This window comes from Narcine bancroftii, chromosome 2, assembly GCF_036971445.1.
Source record: "Narcine bancroftii isolate sNarBan1 chromosome 2, sNarBan1.hap1, whole genome shotgun sequence".
NCBI classification, from domain to species: domain Eukaryota; kingdom Metazoa; phylum Chordata; class Chondrichthyes; order Torpediniformes; family Narcinidae; genus Narcine; species Narcine bancroftii.
The window spans coordinates 237,472,727-237,491,609 of record NC_091470.1 but is presented as its reverse complement, the minus strand read 5'-3'; the positions used below and the strand labels follow the sequence as shown (position 1 = coordinate 237,491,609).

General features: G+C 42.3%; 1 protein-coding gene and 1 long non-coding RNA gene across 3 annotated transcripts in view; one reads left to right on the top strand and one right to left on the bottom strand.

Annotated features, from left to right (window-relative positions):
- The window catches only part of LOC138753096 (CUB and sushi domain-containing protein 3-like), a 691,055-nt gene that overhangs the window by 620,903 nt on the left and 51,269 nt on the right, over positions 1–18,883 (top strand). The window lies entirely within an intron of this gene.
- The window catches only part of LOC138752638 (uncharacterized), a 59,150-nt gene continuing 43,599 nt past the window's right edge, over positions 3,333–18,883 (bottom strand). For both annotated transcript variants that reach the window (XR_011350796.1, XR_011350797.1), the window contains one exon: positions 3,333–3,564. This is a non-coding gene — a long non-coding RNA (uncharacterized lncRNA). The remainder of the gene's footprint in view (positions 3,565–18,883) is intronic.

Sequence of the window (18,883 nt, the reverse complement as noted above, 5' to 3'; positions counted from 1 at the left end):
CATTCAGAGCAAGCTCTTCAGCACTTGACGTCCTGTTTTGCGGAAACTGCCAAAATATTTGGCCTGAAAGTCAGCCTGATGAAAACTGAGATCCTCCATCAGCCAGCTCCCCACCATAACTACCAGCCCCCCCCCCCCCCCACCACATCTCAATCGGGTACACAAAACTCAAAACGGTCAACCAGTTTACCTATCTCGGCTGCACCATTTCATCGGATGCAAGGATCGACAACGAGATAGACAACAGACTTGCCAAGGCAAATAGCGCCTTTGGAAGACTACACAAAAGAGTCTGGAAAAACAACCAACTGAAAAACCTCACAAAGATTAGCGTATACCGAGTCGTTGTCATACCCACACTCCTGTTCGGCTCCGAATCATGGGTCCTCTACTGGCATCACCTACGGCTCCTAGAACACTTCCATCAGCGCTGTCTCCATTCCATCCTCAACATTCATTGGAATGACTTCATCACCAACATCAAAATACTCTAGCTGGCAGAGTCCACAAGCATCAAATCCATGCTGCTGAAGATCCAACTGCGCTGGGTAGGTCACGTCTCCAGAATATAGGACCATTGCCTTCCCAAGATCATGTTTTATGGTGAGCTCTCCACTGGCCACCGAGACAGAGGTGCACCAAAGAAGAGGTACAAGGACTGCCTAAAGAAATCTCTTGGTGCCTGCCACATTGACCACTGCCAGTGGGCTGATATCGCCTCACACCGTGCATCTTGGCACCTCACAGTTCGGCGGGCAGCAACCTCCTTTGAAGAAGACCGCAGAGCCCACCTCACTGACAAAAGACAAAGGAGGAAAAACCCAACACCCAACCCCAACCAACCAATTTTCCCTTGCAACCACTGCAACCGTGTCTGCCTGTCCCACATCGGACTTGTCAGCCACAAAAGAGCCTGCAGCTGATGTGGATATTACCACTCCATAAATCTTCATCTGCGAAGCCAAGCCAAAGAAGAAGAATTTGCCTTGGTGAGTCTTTTGTCTATCTCTTTGTCGATCCTTGAATCAGATGAAATGGTGCAGCCGAGGTAGGTAAACTGGTTGACCGTTTTGAGTTCTGTGTGCCCGATGGAGATGTGGGGGGGGGATGTAGTCATGGTGGGGAGCTGGCTGATGGAGAACCTCAGTTTTCTTCAGGCTGACTTCCAGGCCAAACATTTTGGCAGTTTCCGCAAAACAGGACATCATGCGCTGGAGAGCTGGCTCTGAATGGGCATCTAAAGCGACATCGTCTGCAAAGAGTAGTTCACGGACAAGTTGCTCTTGTGTCTTGGTGTGAGCTTGCAGGCGCCTCAGACTGAAGAGACTGCCATCCGTGCGGTACCGGATGTAAACAGCGTCTTCATTGTTGAGGTACATAGTAGAGTATAAAAATACAAACATTTATAAAGTTGCATTTGGCTACCTCTTGACCGATTTATCCAGTTGTAAACTCATTTCGTATTTCAGTTACAAGTAAAGTTTCACTGAGGCTAATCTAATTGCACTAATTTCCCATTAGGCAGATTTGATTACAGTAGCACACCATGATTGGAATGTATTTACATGACAACTTTGATATCAGTTCAATAGGGACAAACTTTGATTCAGCCTATGTTTCACTATTGCAGTGCTCCAGGGTTGATATAGACAGAGCCCACAAATGTATTAAAGACATTGTTAAATTAATGATTTTTTAAAAAACGTGCTTATAAGCATCTAAAGTGAATAATTAAAAGACCAATGTATACATTGTCGTATAATTGTTAACCTGTAAATAAAAGCCATGGTGTTTCTCACTGTCCAGATGTTAACAGAAATATAACGGTGTGTGAATGGTTCAGACTTTAGATATACATAAATGGTGAAATGGTATTCTAGTTGTACCTGCCATGATTCAGCTTGGTTGGCTCCAAGCATCAAACGAAACATTAGATTTGAGTACAGCAGTAAACTTTGGGAGAAATGTCACACAAATAAGTTCAGAGCTACTTCAAGGCCATCTCTTAATGTGCAACCTAGTATCTTGAGAGGGACTGCAAACTTAGAAGAATAGTGTGACCTAAAAATTATCCACAAAGTTGTATCCACCCTGCCTCAGATTTTCTAAGTGGATTTGGTAGCATTGGAGGCAGTGGAAAGGAGAATTATCGTACTCATTTCCAGGATGAGAGTGGTGTCCCATTAAGGCTGGTTGATGATTAGGGTTGAGACAGAAGAAAAGTGTCTCTATTCAATTATATAAGATCCAAAGTGGGCTTGATGAGGTAGGTGTTTCCACTAATGTGACATTTACGAAGAAGAGGACGTAGCTACAAAATAACGAGGAACATCAAAAGAATTTCTTTCAAGCATAGTGAATCTCCGAATTCTCTGTATCTGAGGCTGGTGGAGGCTGAATCATTTGATTATATTTAAGGTGGAAATAGATAAATAGAAGAACGATTGAAGAATTGAGGGTTGTGGCAAACTGCAATGATCACACTTGAAAGGTGGGGCAGACTCGAAGGGCCAAGAAGCCTACTCCACCAGTGTTTCTGTATTCTTGTGCCTCTGGTATCATTTTTTAATTTAGAAACTCGCATATCCACAGCCCCCACCATTCAAGAGAATAGTTAGATTCATTCAGGAAGAAGCTTCAACACCAAATCTTCAAATGCAGTTGGGACTGGGCCGTAAATTATTTGCTTTTGTCTGATCACAACATTCCATAAGCAACCTTTTGTCTTTAAATCTGAAGCTTTTAAGTTCAAATTTCCCTCTGAGCTTTGAATACAAAATTCCGGGCTGATATGTCACTGCAGTATTGAAGAGTGCTCATGTTGTGGATGAGACATGGGTAAATACTTTTTTTTAACCGTGGGTATCTCCAGAAGATCTTATGCTATTAATTTGAGGAGTAAGAGAAATGATCCCTGCAATTCCCCACAGCATTTGTCACTCACTCAATGTGGCTTTTGTGGGATCTTGCTGAACATGTTAGTTGCTGCATTTCTTCCCTTGTAACTTTCACTAAACTTCAAAACTATTTCATCATTTGTAAAGCAGATGGGATATCCTGAAGAACAATCAGTCTTATCAATACATTTTCCTCTTCCAATAATTTATTTTTGTTTCCCTTAAAGAAGGTATTTTCCTTCCACGAGAAATATGTCCTCCCATGCTGCAGAAATGATCAGTCACGTGAACAATATACATTGAGCAAGTGACTGATATTTCATAGAACCTTGTAATTTAATGACATTGAGAGTATGTAATATTAAGCCAGATATATTAATTCTCTGGAGCAAGGATTCAGATAGACTTTCTGACATCTCAAAAGTGTACTGAGAAAGAACATAACATTTATTTGAGGTGAGGTTAATTGGTTGAATTTCCTTTACATTCTTTACACAAGATGACTTAGGAGATCAGAGTTACATCTTTTAATTTAATACTCTATGCACAATCTGGGGAAAAAGAACCTTAGAAAATTAAAGCTTTACACAAATCCTCTTATCAGGTTTGGGATTTGAATTTTGTTTTCATCTGTCAGTCCCTCTTTTTCCTTTGTGATTTCAGACTACTGAAATGAAAAAAAAAACAATTTCTGTTGAATCCAATAACCAAATTTTATTATATTTTGTCAGTAAGATTTTAAATATATACTTAATGAAGAATGCATTTTATTACAGCTAGCATGAATAAAAAAACTAACTTCAAACAATCATATTTTGTAACATGATACTTAAGTTCACAATTTATCTTTCTTTGTTAGTTATTTATTTTGTTCTAAATGGAGAAAATATCTTCATTGTGTGTTTATTTCAATTTTCCTTGATGAAGCTAAGCAATAACACAATTATTTCTTTCAGGCCAAGGAGCTATACCAAGATTATTAAAAAAAACAATAAATTATTTTCAGAAGTTGTTAAAAATTAAATTTTCATGTTCAATAAGGTAAAAGATTTACAGGAATGTTCCCTCGACCTGAGGGGTTGGGTTGTAAGGACAGATTTGATCGATGAGACTTTTTTTTGCCCTGAAAGAAATGAGGCTGAGCAGAAATCTTATCAAGTTATGTAACCTCAGGTAGGAATATAGACAGGTGTTGTGTTTGAAAAGTATCAGGTACAGTAGGTTCACAGAGAGATGAGATGGGACAAAAGTGTTACAAACAAAGGTTAACTTTATTGAACTCACTGGAGACAAACAGGTTAAGACATCAAAAGATACTTAATTATTCTACTACTAAACAGCTATATAGACATTGACATCAAACCTGCGTTAGACTCTGATATACCTTTCTTCAACATGCTCCCGCATGTGTATACACTTCACAGACAGGGACTTTCAAACACACTCCCTATTCCCTGTACCAATGGGGGTGCAGCAATCTGCACTGATCTATCGCTGTATTACCGCTCATCTGAAGTGGTAAAGGTGCACCTTACCCATGACTCCTCTAGAGATGTCCACAGTAGCGACCTGGCATGGAGTGATGTTCGGACTTGGACCAACAGGCAGAGAGAAAGAAATGTGACATGCATCAATCTTTACACTGTTCTAAGCTGGGTGTCTGTCCAAAGATGACACTGAGTCATTTAAATGAGTAAGGTGTGTACTCTTGGGTGGCCTGAATCCAACCTTGATTGGGAGGTGATGTGACTTCTGAATGTTTCAGACTGGGAGGACACATAGCCCTCCACAATCTACAATATTCCAGACAGAAAGGCCAAGTGTTCCTTTACAATCCACATGTAATATTCCACCCCTCGGAAGTCACATCACTTGCCAATCACTACAAACACAATGAATAACTGGTTTCTAAACTATAAAATCTAAGTAACATGTTAAAATTTAAAAAAAATTTAAAATTATGCAAAATCCAGTGGATCAATATATACACAAGTGCCTTCTGAATGATGGAAAAGGCACATAATTAAACTCAATGACAATGCCTTATCAGCTCCCCTCTCAACCATGCAGGGTTGTTGTGTTCCAGATGACGCAGGGTGCTGTGGGAACAGCTCCGCAGCGTGAGAGGGGAGGGAAAAGGGGAAAAAAATTGTCCGTTCATTGACTCATGTGCCTGGTTTCCTTGGCATGTGTAGGCACCTTTACCACCATCTGTGAGTAGGCAGTGCAAGGTCAACCATCAGGTGCCAGAACCATTTCTTGGCATGCACATCTCTTGCATTGGCTTCACATTTGGATGTTCCCTCGGCACAGAACCCAGTTGCCCATTACCATGCTATCCCATGATGAGGCAGGCATGCATCCAGGGTGTACCTGTGTTTTCGAGGGAGTGCCCTGTTCTTCTGAGCTATTGTCTGACACCAGGATGCTGTTCCTGTTCACATTCCCTTTAAAGGGGCATCACATATTCCTGTGTTTGTTCTCTGTAATGATAAGCAGGAGGAGGATTTCCTCACCTCCAAACCACATTCAGTGAGGATTGGTAAGAACATCTCCTCCACAATCTCTATCAGTACAGGAAAATCACAGGACTGAGTTCTTAGACCCTGCTTTACTCACATTACACCTACGACTGTGTGGCTCAGTATGACAGTAACACCATCTACAAATTTGCTGATGTTATCACAGTATTGGGTTGTATAAACAAAGGTGATGAGTCAGCATAGAGGACGAAGGTCGAAAACATGGCTGAATGGTGCATCAACAAAAATCTTGCACTCAATGTCATCAAAACTAAGGAGCTGATTTTTAACTTGAGGAAGGGAATGCCAGAATTAGACAATCCAGTGTTATACAATCCAGTGATCATTGAGAGATCAGAGGTGGAGAGGGAGAGCAAATTAAGTTCTTGGGAGTCACAATCATGGAGGATATTTACTGGACCGAACACACTGAAGGCCTCATGAAGAAAGCACGTCAGCCACTCTACTTCATCACGATTTTGCGGAAGTTTGGTATGACTGAAGAAACCCTGGAAAATTTCTACAAATATGTGGTGGAAAGTGTTCTGACAGGCTGATTCATGGTCTAGTATGGGGACACCAAATCTCCTGACCATAAAGCCCATCAAAAGGTAATGGATACAGCCAAGGACATCTCAGGCAAACCCCTTCCCATCATTGAGAACATCTATAGGGAGCGCTGCTGTCAGAGAGCAGCAGCAGTCATCAAAGATCCACACTGCCAAGCACACACTTTTCTCACACCAGGTTCAGGAACAGCTGCTATCCCTCCACCATTAGACTCCTCAACAACAAACCCAATCAGGGACTCATTTACATGTGGACTTGATTGTTTTTTTTTGCTGTCAGTTTGTTTACATTCATTATCTGTTCACAGTTCTTTATTTGTTTACATATATATTCTGCGTAGTCTTTTTGCTCTACCACTAAGTAGTAATTCTGCATTGCCTGCAGAAAAAAAAATCTGAGTTGTATGTGATATCTGACAATAAATCTGAAATCTGACTCAGAACTGAAAGTTGGCTAAATTAGTAGTTTGTAGCGGCAGCTACACTACTACTGAAAGAACACACAACCAGACGGGTTGAGCTCAGTGAGCAGAACTGATTTATTGCAGGCTGCTGGGCTGGACTTATACTCCCAGCCCGGACCTGCCTGAGAACAGCACTGGGGGGCACTGATGTCACTTGGGTGGCACGTGGTCCCTCAGTGTGGGCTTCTGAGCCCTGTGCTGAAAAGAAGGGAAAACCCCCGACGGTGCCATTTTGGCCGGCTGCCCCGCTGCGTGGATTGTAAGCGGGGCCAGTTCACCTGCCTAATGGTGTGCCGCCACACAGCCCCCCCCCCCCCGTCCAGAACCGGTGGCAATTACCTTTATAGCTTGGTGGCCTGGCTTCTTGGGCTGGGCCACAATCACTGTTTCGGTGGGGTCGAGAAGCGCTGGCTTCAGCCTGTCCACAGTAAACAATTCCCGTCTGCCACCGATGTCCAGTATGAACATAGAACATGAATGCTGGACAACCTTGTACGGCCCCTTGTAAGGTCTCAGCTGAGGTGCCACAGGCGTGCCCCTCCAAATAAAAACATACTCTGCGGAAAGCAGCTTGCTCGGGATGTGAGATGGCTCTGTGCCATGTTTGGGTGGTGGTGGGGGTGTAAAGGAGTCCAAGCGGGCCTGGAGGTGGGGAAGCAGCTTGTCCGGTGACCGCTGGGGGTTGGGAAGCGCATTGATGAAGTCACCAGGAAGTGCCAGCGGTGCGCCATAGACCAGCTCAGCTGATGACGCCTGTAGATCCTCCTTGGGCATGGAGTGGATGCCCAGGATCACCCAAGGCAGTTTGTCAACCCAGTCGGGACCGGTGAGGCAGGCCATATGTGCCGACTTAAGGTGGCGGTGCAGGCACTCGACCAACGCATTGGCCTGTGGGTGATAGGGCATGGTGCGGTGTAGCTTGATTCCCAACCTGTTGGAGAGCTGTGCCCAGAGCGCAGAGGTGAACTGGGTGCCCCGATCATTGGTGAGGTGATTTGGAACTCCGTACTGGGTGACCCAACCGTGCAACAGTGCTCGGGACTAGGAGTTCGGCATTGGAATTGCCTCGGGCCAATGAGTGGTGTGGTCCACCACCGTGAACAGGTAATGGTTGCCCCATAAAATGGGTAAGGGCCTGACTATGTCCACGTCAATGTGGCTGAACCATTCTTGTATGTGCTCAAACTCTTGCATGGGCGCCCTGGTGTGCCTGTGTACCTTGGACATCTGGCAATGGGCGCAGGTTCTGGCCCAGCACGCGATCTGCTTTCACAGCTCATGCCAGATGAACCACTCTGCCACCATCCGGACTGTGGACCTGGTGGACGGGTGCGAAAGATCATGGATGTAGTGGAAGACGCGTGCGCCACTGCTGGGGAACCACTGTCCGCGGGGTGCCCATGGAGACATCACACAGGACGGTGCTTCTGCTGCTCGGAGGCAGGAGGTCTCAGAACCACAGCCCCATGATGGCAGTCCTGAAGTCACGCGTCTCCTCATCGGACTTCTGGTCCTGAAGGCTTGCGTCTCCTCATCGGACTTCTGGTCCTGGGCGAGCTGGTCGAAGTCAAGGTCGGGCATCAGCATGCAGATGGCCGGTCGCAAGAGTGCATTGGCGACCACGTTGTCCTTCCCCGCCTTGTGCCAAATATCAGTGGTAAACTCCGGCATGAGGGAGAGGTGATGCTGCTGGCAGACCCACCAGGGGTCCGTCGCCATTGCGAGTGCCTGGGCAAGGGGTTTGTGGTAACTGAAGATGGTAAAAGTCCTCCCTTCCAAGAAATAGTGGAAATATTGCACTGCCAGGTACATGCCCAGTAACTCGTGGTCAAAAGCACTATATATGCACTCTGGTGGGCAGAGAAGCAAGCTGAAGAATGAAATTGCCTTCCATTGTTCATTCACCTGCTGCTCCAGGATGGTGCCGATGGCTGTGGCAGAGGCATCGATGGAGAGTGCCATATGCAGGTTGGTGTGTGGTGTGCGAGCATGGTAGCTTTTGTGCGGGCGTCCTTGGTGGCCTCGAATGTACTGCAGGCCTCTGGCATCCAGGTGAGCATTTTATGCTTGGCTGCGATGAAGGCGAATAGCGGCTGCATGATGTGCACAGCTCCTGGGATGAATCAGTTGTAGAAGTTGACCATACCCACGAACTCCTGCAGCCCTTTGAGATTGTCCGGACGTGGGAACTCTTTGATAACAGTGGCCTTCGTAGCGGCGGGCGCAGCTCCCTCGGCTGTGATGGTATGGCCCAGGAACTGCATGGACTCTTTCCTAAAGTGGCACTTGGCTGGGTTGATGGTGAGGCCGAAGTCGGCCAACCGGGAAGTGGGCCTTATGTTTGCCCGATCCCTGCTGGTAATAAGGATGTCGTCAAAGTAAATGAAGACAAAATCCAGGTCCCTGCCCATTGAATCCATGAATCCATGTTAAGCGGTGTTCTTGAGCCCGAACGGCATGCGAAGGAATTCGAACAAGCTGAAGGGGGTGATGATGGCTGTCTTGGATATGTCCTCAGGGTGCACTGGGATTTGGTGATACCCACACACCAGGTCAACCTTGGAGAAAGCCCTTGCACCATTTAAGTTGGCCGTAAAGTCCTGGATGTGAGGGACAGGGTAACGGTCAGTAACTGTCGCCTCGTTGAGCCATCAATAGTCTCAAAAGGGGTGCCAGCTCCTGGAGGCTTTCAGGACCAGGTGGAGCGGTGAGGCCCATGGGTTGTCGGACTGCCGAATGATCCCCAGCTCCAACAGATGCAAAACCTCCTCCTTCGCCACCTGGAGCTCATCAGGTGGGAGCCGGCATGCCTTGGCGTGAACCAGTGGGCCCTGGATGGGGATGTGGTGGAACACCCCATGGTGCGGTGAGGCAGCAGAGAACTGTGGCTTGAGGAGGGTCGGAAACTCATTCAGGATTCGCCGGAACTCATCTCTGGGCACGCTCATCGTGGCCATCTGTGGCTGCTCTGTGCGGGAGGCATCGAGGTGAACAGCCTGCGAAGTACAGGCGTTCACCAGGTGCTTATCCCGAATGTCCACCAGAAGCCCGTGGGCGAGGAGGGTCAGCACCCAGGATGATAGTCCGAAGGGACAAGCTGGTGAACCTCCACGAGAACATTCGCCGGCCGATCTGGAAGTGGACTGTTTTGTCTCCATACGTCCGGATCTCTGTTGCGTTGGCCACATTGAGGGGAGGTCCTCGAGGTCGGTTCCTGGACTCGATGGCCGTGGCAAGGATGATGCTGATCTGGGACCCAGTGTCGATGAGGAAACGCCGGCCACTGACTGAGTCCCACAGGTAGAGGAGGCTGTGTCCTTGGCCAGCAGCCGCAGCCATTAACAGTGGCCGGCCTGCTCATTTCCATGGAATGAGCAGGGCTCACGACACTTCTGAGCCTTGGCTCCCTAGCGCTGGTGGTAGAAGCAGAGGCCTGGAGCGGATGCCATGCCCCTCGTTATGCTCTTGGTGGCCCCTGCAGGGGCCAGATGCTCTACTGCAGCACTAGGGGCGGGCTTGGCATGGTTATGCCTGTGCCGCATGACCTGCTGGACCACTGAGCCCTCCGGGAATCGATCAAGCCATAGCTCTTGGGCCTTCTGAGCAACCTTCCTTGGGTCAGTAATGCTCTCTTTGGCCAGTAACGGCTGGATATCCTTGGGGAGATGGTCAAGGAAAATGCACTCGAAGAGTGGGCAGTTGGTTTGATCACCCATGAGCATGAGCATCTCATCCATCAGCTCATTCGGGCACCTGTCCCCCAAGGCATTCAGACAGCTTGATGGTTATAGCACTGATCCCAAGTTTGATCATGATGGGTTCAAAGGTGTTTGAACCAGTCGGGGTCACCAATTGTAGCGGCAGCTACACTGCTACTGAAAGAACACACAACCAAACGTGTTGAGCTCAGTGAGCAGAACTGATTTATTGCAGGCTACTGGGCTGGACATACTCCCAGCCCAGATCTGGCTCAGAACCGCATTGTGGGGCACTGAGGTCACCAGGGCATCATGTGGTCCACCAGCATGGGCTTCTGAGACCTGTGCTGAGAAGAAGGGGAAACCCCTGACAGCGCCATTTTGGGCAGCTGCCACGCTGCGTGGATTACAAGCGGGGCTGGTTCGCCTACCTAGTGGTGTGCCGCCACAAGCTTTTAAGAACTCCTGAAGCACTTACCCTATGGGGAATTAGTTTCTATTATTGGGGAGGACTGGAGGAACATGGTCATTACTGAGTGGTCACAAAATATATACAACATTTCTTGCAAGTTGATGATCAGCAACATTGTAATTAAAAGCTAAAACTACAGTTTCCTGAGTGTGTGTTGAGAGACATTAGCAAAAAATAAATACCACAGCTCAGTCTTCAATTAAGAAGGTCCATTATAAGAGCTGTAATTGAAAGGTGCTTGATAAATGTTTTGGATGTTGTTAAACTGGAATTTCCTGTGATAATATGTTCATAGCCACAGCTCTTACCTGTTTGCTAAATATTTTCTGAATGACAAGAGCTCCTTGATGCTTAAACAAGATGGCTGGAATCAGTGATGGGATCACTCACAAGCTAGATTATTCGGACAATCTCTGGTGGGGGAGGACTAGATGAGAGCCTGGTCCAGGTTAGAGTAGGTAGTGTACGGGAAGCTCCTAACCCATGGGACTTATGCCCAGCATTCTGCTCCCATTATCCTTTTTCCTCCATCAAACCGATGATGTGCATGTCCATCAGTGATAGATGTTCAGTCCCATGTAAATGAAGATGATTAAGATAGTTAATGAATAAAATACACTTTGTGTTAATTCTGAAGTCAATCTTTCAATATTTATAATGCCTGATTATTTTCTTCACAAAATCACATGAGATAGGAACAGAAGTAAGCCCATTGAGTCTGCTCTGCCATTCTAATCATGAGATGATCCATCCACCCACTCAGCCCCATTCCCCAGCTTTTACCCTATAACCTTTGATGCCCTGACTCATCAAATTTTGTCAATTTCTGCCTTAAATACTCGCAATGACAAATTAAGGTTAAAATCCCCTCCTATTAGTATATTCCCTTGTGTATCTGCGACCTTCAAAAAGATATCTTGCATAATTTTTTGATCTTCTTCATTAGGTGCACATACATTGAGTAAATTCCAAAATTCTGAATATATCTGACATTTTATCATTACATACATCCCTGCTGGATCTATTATTTCCTCTTCTATTTTGATTGGTACATTTTTATTGATTAATATAGCTACTCCTCTGGCTTTTGAATTATATGATGCTGCTGTTACATGTCCTATCCAATCTCTCTTTAATTTCTTGTGTTCCACTTTAGTTAGATGTGTTTCTTGCACGAATGCTATATCAATTTTTTATTTCTTCAGTAAATTTAACAGCTTCTTCCTTTTGATTTGGTTATGTATTCTGTTAATATTTAAAGTCATATAGTTCAACATGGCCATTTCATACTTCGTTTATCTTTCCTTTCCGTTTCCTCATCACCACCTTCCCTTCTTATCCATTTCTGATTTCTTTTATTGAACACATTGTAAGACAACATTTCTAAAACATAAAATATTTCCACTATTTCCATATCAAAAATTCATCAAACATGGATAAAACTGGAAAAAAGACTAACAGAAAAAACAAAGTAACCAAATTTATAATTAAATCGATGCAGCAAATGCAACTTTTGGATATATGGAGGAAACAATACCCAAAGGAAAAGGAATATTCATATTATTTGGGTAGACATAAAACATACTCAAGGATAGACCTATTCCTGTTATCAGCCCACATTCAAGGAAGAGTTAAGAAAACAGAATATAAAGCTAGATTGTTATCAGATCACTCACCCCTGTTATTGGCAATAGAGCTAGAGGACATCCCACCAAGAATGTATAGATGGAGATTAATCTCCATGCTGCTTAAAAGACAGGATTTAGGAGAATTCATTGAGTGACAAATTAAAATGTAATTTGAAATAAATACGGAATCAGTGAAAAATAAATTTAGACTATGGGACGCAATGAAAGCATTCATCAGAGGACAGATAATAAGTTATGTAACTAAGATTAAGAAGGACTACAATTGAGAAATAGAACAGTTGGAAAGGGAAATAACGAATACAGAAAAAGAATTTGCAATAAAGGAAGATACAACTAAAAGAAGAGAATAGACAGACAAGAAAATAAAATATGAAACACTACAAACATATAAGGTGGAGAAGAACATAATGAAGACAAAACAGAAATATTATCAGCTAGGAGAAAAAACGCACAAAATACTAGCGTGGCAGCTTAAGACAGAACAAACTAAAAGAACGGTATTGGCATCAAGGAAAAAGGACAAACAAATTACATATAACCCAACAGAGATCAACGAAAACTTCAGGGAATTCTACGAACAACTATATCAAACTGAAAATGAAGAGAAAGAAGACAAAATAGATGAATTTCTAACTAAAATTGAACTACCAAAATTACAGAAGAGCAAAATAAATTAATAAAACCATTTGAAATAGAAGAAATTCAGGAGATATTAAAAAAACTACCAAACAATAAAACACCAGGAGAGGTTGGATTCCCAATAGAATTCTATAAAACATTTAAAGACTTATTAATTCCTCCTCTCCTGGAAGTAATGAACCAGATTGAAAAAAACACAAAACATACCAGATTAATGCAAAATAGCAATAATTACAATAATACCAAAGACGGGGAAAGATCCACTAACACCAACATCGTATAGACCATATCTCTACTTAACACGGATTATAAGATTATAGCTAAACTATTAGCAAACAGATTGGCCAACTGTGTACCAAAAATAGTAAAACTAGACCAAACTGGATTTATTAAAAAAAGATGAACAACAGACAATATCTGTAAATTCATTAACTTAATCCATGCAGTACAAGGAAACAAAACTCCAACAGTAGTGGTTGCTTTAGACGCAGGGAAAGCCTTTGACAGAGTAGAATGGAATTATTTATTCAAAGTACTACAAAAATTCAACCTACTAGAGAAATATATTAATTGGATTAAAGCATTATTTAAGGGACAGTAAATGGATATATTATCAAAACAATTTAACTTAAGCAGATCAACAAGGCAGGGATGTCCACTATCTCCCTCAATATTCGCATTAGCTATAGAACCACTAGCAGAACTGATAAGAGCAGAAAATAAAATAAGAGGGATAAAAATATAAGAGAAGGAATATAAAATCAGTCTATTTGCAGATGACGTTATAATATACTTAACAGAACAAGAAATATCAATAAAAGAATTACATAAGAAATTGAAGGAATATGGAGAAATATTGGGGTACAAGATCAATGCAAATAAAAGTGAAGCAATGCCAATGAATAATGCGGATTTCACAAAGTTTAAGAAAGAATCACCATTTAGATGGCAAACACAAGCAATTCAATACCGAGGTATACAACTAAATAATAATCTCAGCCATCTATATAAACTAAATTATCAGCCATTAATGAGAAAATTACAAGACGACTTAGAGCACTGGAAAGACTTACCACTAACACTGATAGGAAGGATAAACTGTATTAAAATGAACATCTTCCCAAGGATACAATACCTATTTCAATCATTACCAATTCACCTAACAGAGAAATTCTTCAAGGAGCTAAATAAAATAATAAGGAAATTCTTATGGAAAGGGGGGAAACCGAGGATAGCACTAGATAAATTAACAGAATGGTACAAACAAGGAGGCTTACAACTACCAAACTTTAAGAATTATTATAGAGCAGCACAATTAAGATACCTATCAGATTTTTATCAAACAAGGGAAAAACCAGATTGGACCAGATTAGAACTCGATAAAATAGGGGAGAAGATACCTGAACATATACCATATAAGTGGGATGATAAATTGGTGCAATGTAGGAATTCACCAGTATTGCATCATCTGCTCAACATTTGGAAGAAGATTCACGTAGAAAGGAATAAAATAAATTATCAACTACCAAAATTAATATTGACACAAAATCAACTAATCCCTTTCACAATAAATAACCTTTCCTTCAGAGAATGGGAGAGAAAAGGGATCAAAAGAATAGAAAATTGTTTTTCAGGAGATAAATTATTATCTTTTGAACAAATGAAGGACAAATATAATATAACTCACAATACAAGGTTTGCATACCACCAACTGAAAACCTACTTGAAGGACAAATTGGGAAACAGTCTGAGGTTACCAGACGGAAGCAATTTTGAATATGTGATTACAGACACAATGATAATTTAAAAATTTATAACAAACATCTACATCAAACTGCAAGAAAAGGAGAATGAGGAAACTAACTGTAAACCTAAACAAAAATGGGAACAAGATCTAAACATAAAGTTAAAGAATTAAACATGGGAAAAAGCTATGCTCCGGAACTATGAGAAATACAATAAACACAAGATTACGCATGATACAATATAATTGGTTACACAGGCTATACATCACACCCCTAAAGTTAAATAAATGGGACCCAACAGTATCAGACAGATGTTTTCGCTGTAAAAAGGAAACGGGAACAACAATACATGCAATTTGGACATGTGAGAAAGTGAAAAAAATTTGGGAAGATCTAAACCAGATATTAAATAAAATCACAAAAAGCAATATACCAAAAAAAACCAGAGATCTTCCTTCTAAGTAATATAAGAAATAAAGAATTTGGACTTGATTTAGATGGAACACAAAAAAGATTTATTATGTGAGCCCTAGCTGTAGCAAAAAAATGTATGATGTCAACCTGGAAATTAGAAGACAACTTGAGAATACAACAATGGTACATAGAAATAAATAAATGTATTCCATTAGAAAAAATAACATATAATTTAAGAAATAACATCACAATATTCGAACAAATATGGGAACCATAAATGAAATACAATAGAGAAATCCTACCATGGACCTCCACCACCTAAAATAACAGAAGGAGAAGACAACGAAATGAACTGACTCAGTATATAAAAGTAAAAGATAAAAAAAATTCTGTTTATTTTTATTAAGTGACGACATTGTTTAATGGGTTTAATGTATCTTATAGATTGAATAAATGGGAAGGGGGGAGTGAGGGAGGGAGGAAAGGGAGGGGAAAAAGGGGAGAAGATGACACTATATATTCAAGAGAAAAAAGTCTGTATGCATTTTGGTCAGTATGGTTTATAGTGTGAAAAATAAAAAAAATTATTTAAATACTCGCAATGACCTCACTTCCACTGCATCAATTCCACTGATTCACAACCTTCTGACTAATTTTTACATTTCTGTTTTAAATTGACGCCTTTTTTTTCTGAAATGATGCCCTTTTGTCTGAGAATCCACTACCATGGCGAATATCCTTGCCACATTTACTCTGCCGAGGCCTCTATGAGGTCCCCCCTCATCCATCTGTACTCCAACGAGTACTGTCTAAGAGCCAACAATCGTTCCGCCTTTCATTCCTGGTATCATTCTAGTAAAGCGTCTGTGAATCCTCTCCAATACCAGCATGACTTTTCTCAAATATGGCACCCAAAACTGTACATAGCACTCAAAGTGAGGTCTCACCAGTGCTCTCCAGAATCTCAACATTACATCACTGCTCTTGTATGCTATCCCTTGAGAAATGAATGTCAACATTGCATGGGCCTTATTCATCATTGACTCAACCTGGAGGTCAACCTTTATGGCATCCTGCATGAGGACTCCCTTAAAACAAAATCCTTGTATGCTCTCCATCTCCACAAATATTTGAAATGCAACATCAATTTCTTTGTATCCAAAGGGAACTGTTGATTTATGTTGATGTAACAAATATTGGCAAAACAATCACTTGTCTGTTTCTGGTGAATGTAAAATAGTGATAAATATGCCATGAACCAATTAAGATGTCAGATTAATTCTAGTGAACAAAATAAAGTTATTCATCGGTATGGTTGACTGGAAGCAAATCTCCTGAAAACACTCTGTAGGGGGAGCATACATTATAAACATAAAAAGGTCCTGTGTCTTACATGTAGATAATATGTACAAATCAGTTACATGGTATGATCTACAAATTTTCACCAATGTTCAGATGTTGATATTGAAGACAAATCTTCATGATGTTCTACAGAACAATACTGGTTTGTTCTACATCTGCACTTCATGTTGGTTTTGTTATTTTATGTAGTGTGCGCGATTGCATCTTTTATATTTTTAAGCATCATAAGATCTTTTGAGGTTACCTTTTTTTCCTGATAATTAAAATTTCTTATCTTCTGTGTACAATGGAGTTGATTAATTCATTAAATGGTCTTGCATTTCGCAGTTCAGTTTTATTTGGGCAGCTAACTTTGATCTGGGGAGATTCAATGTGAAGGAGGACACACCTCTCTTTGGACAACCAGATTGTCATAAAGAAAATACACTCATGTCTTTCAAAGGAAGAAATCTGCCATCCTTACCTTCTCTTGACCAGGTTTTGATACCAGACCCACAGCACGTCACTCCAATATATCAGAATCACAGCAATGAACACATAACTCGAATGAATGGGAAAAAATGACCTCTGACAAATGCCTCTCCTTTTTATCTCATTGTCATTACAGAAATACTTCCAGGATACATCACTGGCTTCTTCTTTCTCATTGATGTGATTCCTGACTAACATCATTTGCAGACATGTCGTAGCTCCCATGTTAAATATAACAAAATCCCACTTTCATCTTTGCAAGTGATACTGCCCTTCATTTTCATTCTTGAAAATCACTATATATTTGCATCCAAGATTTAATAGTTGCTTTCTAGAAATCTGCATCTATTCAATCAGATTTTTGACTCCATTATATTTTAATCAATTTTCCATGGTCTCGTTGTTCTTTCTCGCAATGTCATTTATTGTCCATTTACTCCCCTTGAGAAGAGTTGGAAAAGAACTGCCTTGAAGTAGTGCAGACCTTTTGGTGAAGTTCTTGCTCTGTGAGACCCAGGAATGATTTAGACTTTGGCAATTGTGCAAAGTGATATACCTCCAAGCAAAATAGTGTATGACTTCGAGGAAATCTGCTGATGGTTTTACAGCCATGCGTCAACTTGCGTCCAGGTTACATTCTGCAAGTGAGGACGCAAATCGATTTGGGCTTAATTTGATCATTATCGGTATAATATACTGGACAACATAAGATAACATGACACACATAGATATTTACCTAAAACTCTATATTGTACATACTTCTTCTTCTTTGGCTTGGCTTCGCGGATGAAGATTTATGGAGGGGTATGTCCACGTCTGCTGCAGCCTCGTGGGTGACTGACAAGTCTGATGCAGGACAGGCAGGCACGGTTGCCGTGGTTGCAAGGGAAAATTGGTTGGTTGGAGTTGGGTGTTGGGTTTTTCCTCCTTTGTCTTTTGTCACTGAGGTGTGCTCTGCGGACTTTTTCAAAGGAGGTTGCTGCCCGCCGAACTGTGAGGTGCCAAGATGCACGGTTGGAGGCGATATCAGCCCACTGGCTGTGGTCAATGTGGCAGGCACCAAGAGATTTCTTTAAGCAGTCCTTGTACCTCTTCTTTGGTGCACCTCTGTCTCGATAGCCAGTGGAGAGCTTGCCATATAACACGATCTTGGGAAGGGGAAGGCGATGGTCCTCCATTCTGGAGACATGATCCATCCAGCGCAGTTGGATCTTCAGCAGCATGGATTTGATGCTTGTGGACTCTGCCAGCTCGAGTATTTTGATGTTGGTGATGAAGTCATTCCAATGAATGTTGAGGATGGAGTGGAGACAGCGCTGATTGAAGTGTTCTAGGAGCCATAGGTGATGCCGGTAGAGGACCCATGATTTGGAGCTGAACAGGAGCGTGGTTATGACAACGGCTCTGTACACACTGATCTTTGTGTGTTTCTTCAGGTGGTTGTTTTTCCAGACTCTTTTGTGTAGTCTTCCAAAGGCATTATTTGCGAGTCTGTTGTCTATCTCTTTGTCGATCCTTGCATCAGATGAAATGGTGCAGCCGAGGTATGTAAACTGGTTGACCGTTTTGAGTTCTGTGTGCCCGATGGAGATGTGGGGGGGCTGGTCGTCTTGGTGGGGAGCTGGCTGATGGAGGACCTCAGTTTTCTTCAGGCTGACTTCATTTACATAACTCTATGATAGTTTTCAATTGCATATATGTACTGTAAGGTCAACAAAGGTGATGTAGAGTCCTTTGTTTTGTTCTCTGCACTTTTCTTGGAGCTGTCTGAGGGCAAAGACCATGTCAGTGGTTCCTCTGTTTGCGCGAAAGCCGCACTGTGATTCTGGGAGAATATTCTCGGCGACACTAGGTATTATTCTATTTAGTAGAATCCTAGAGAAGATTTTGCCTGCAATGGAGAGCAACGTGATTCCCCTGTAGTTTGAGCAGTCTGATTTCTCGCCTTTGTTTTTGTACAGGGTGATGATGGTGGCATCAC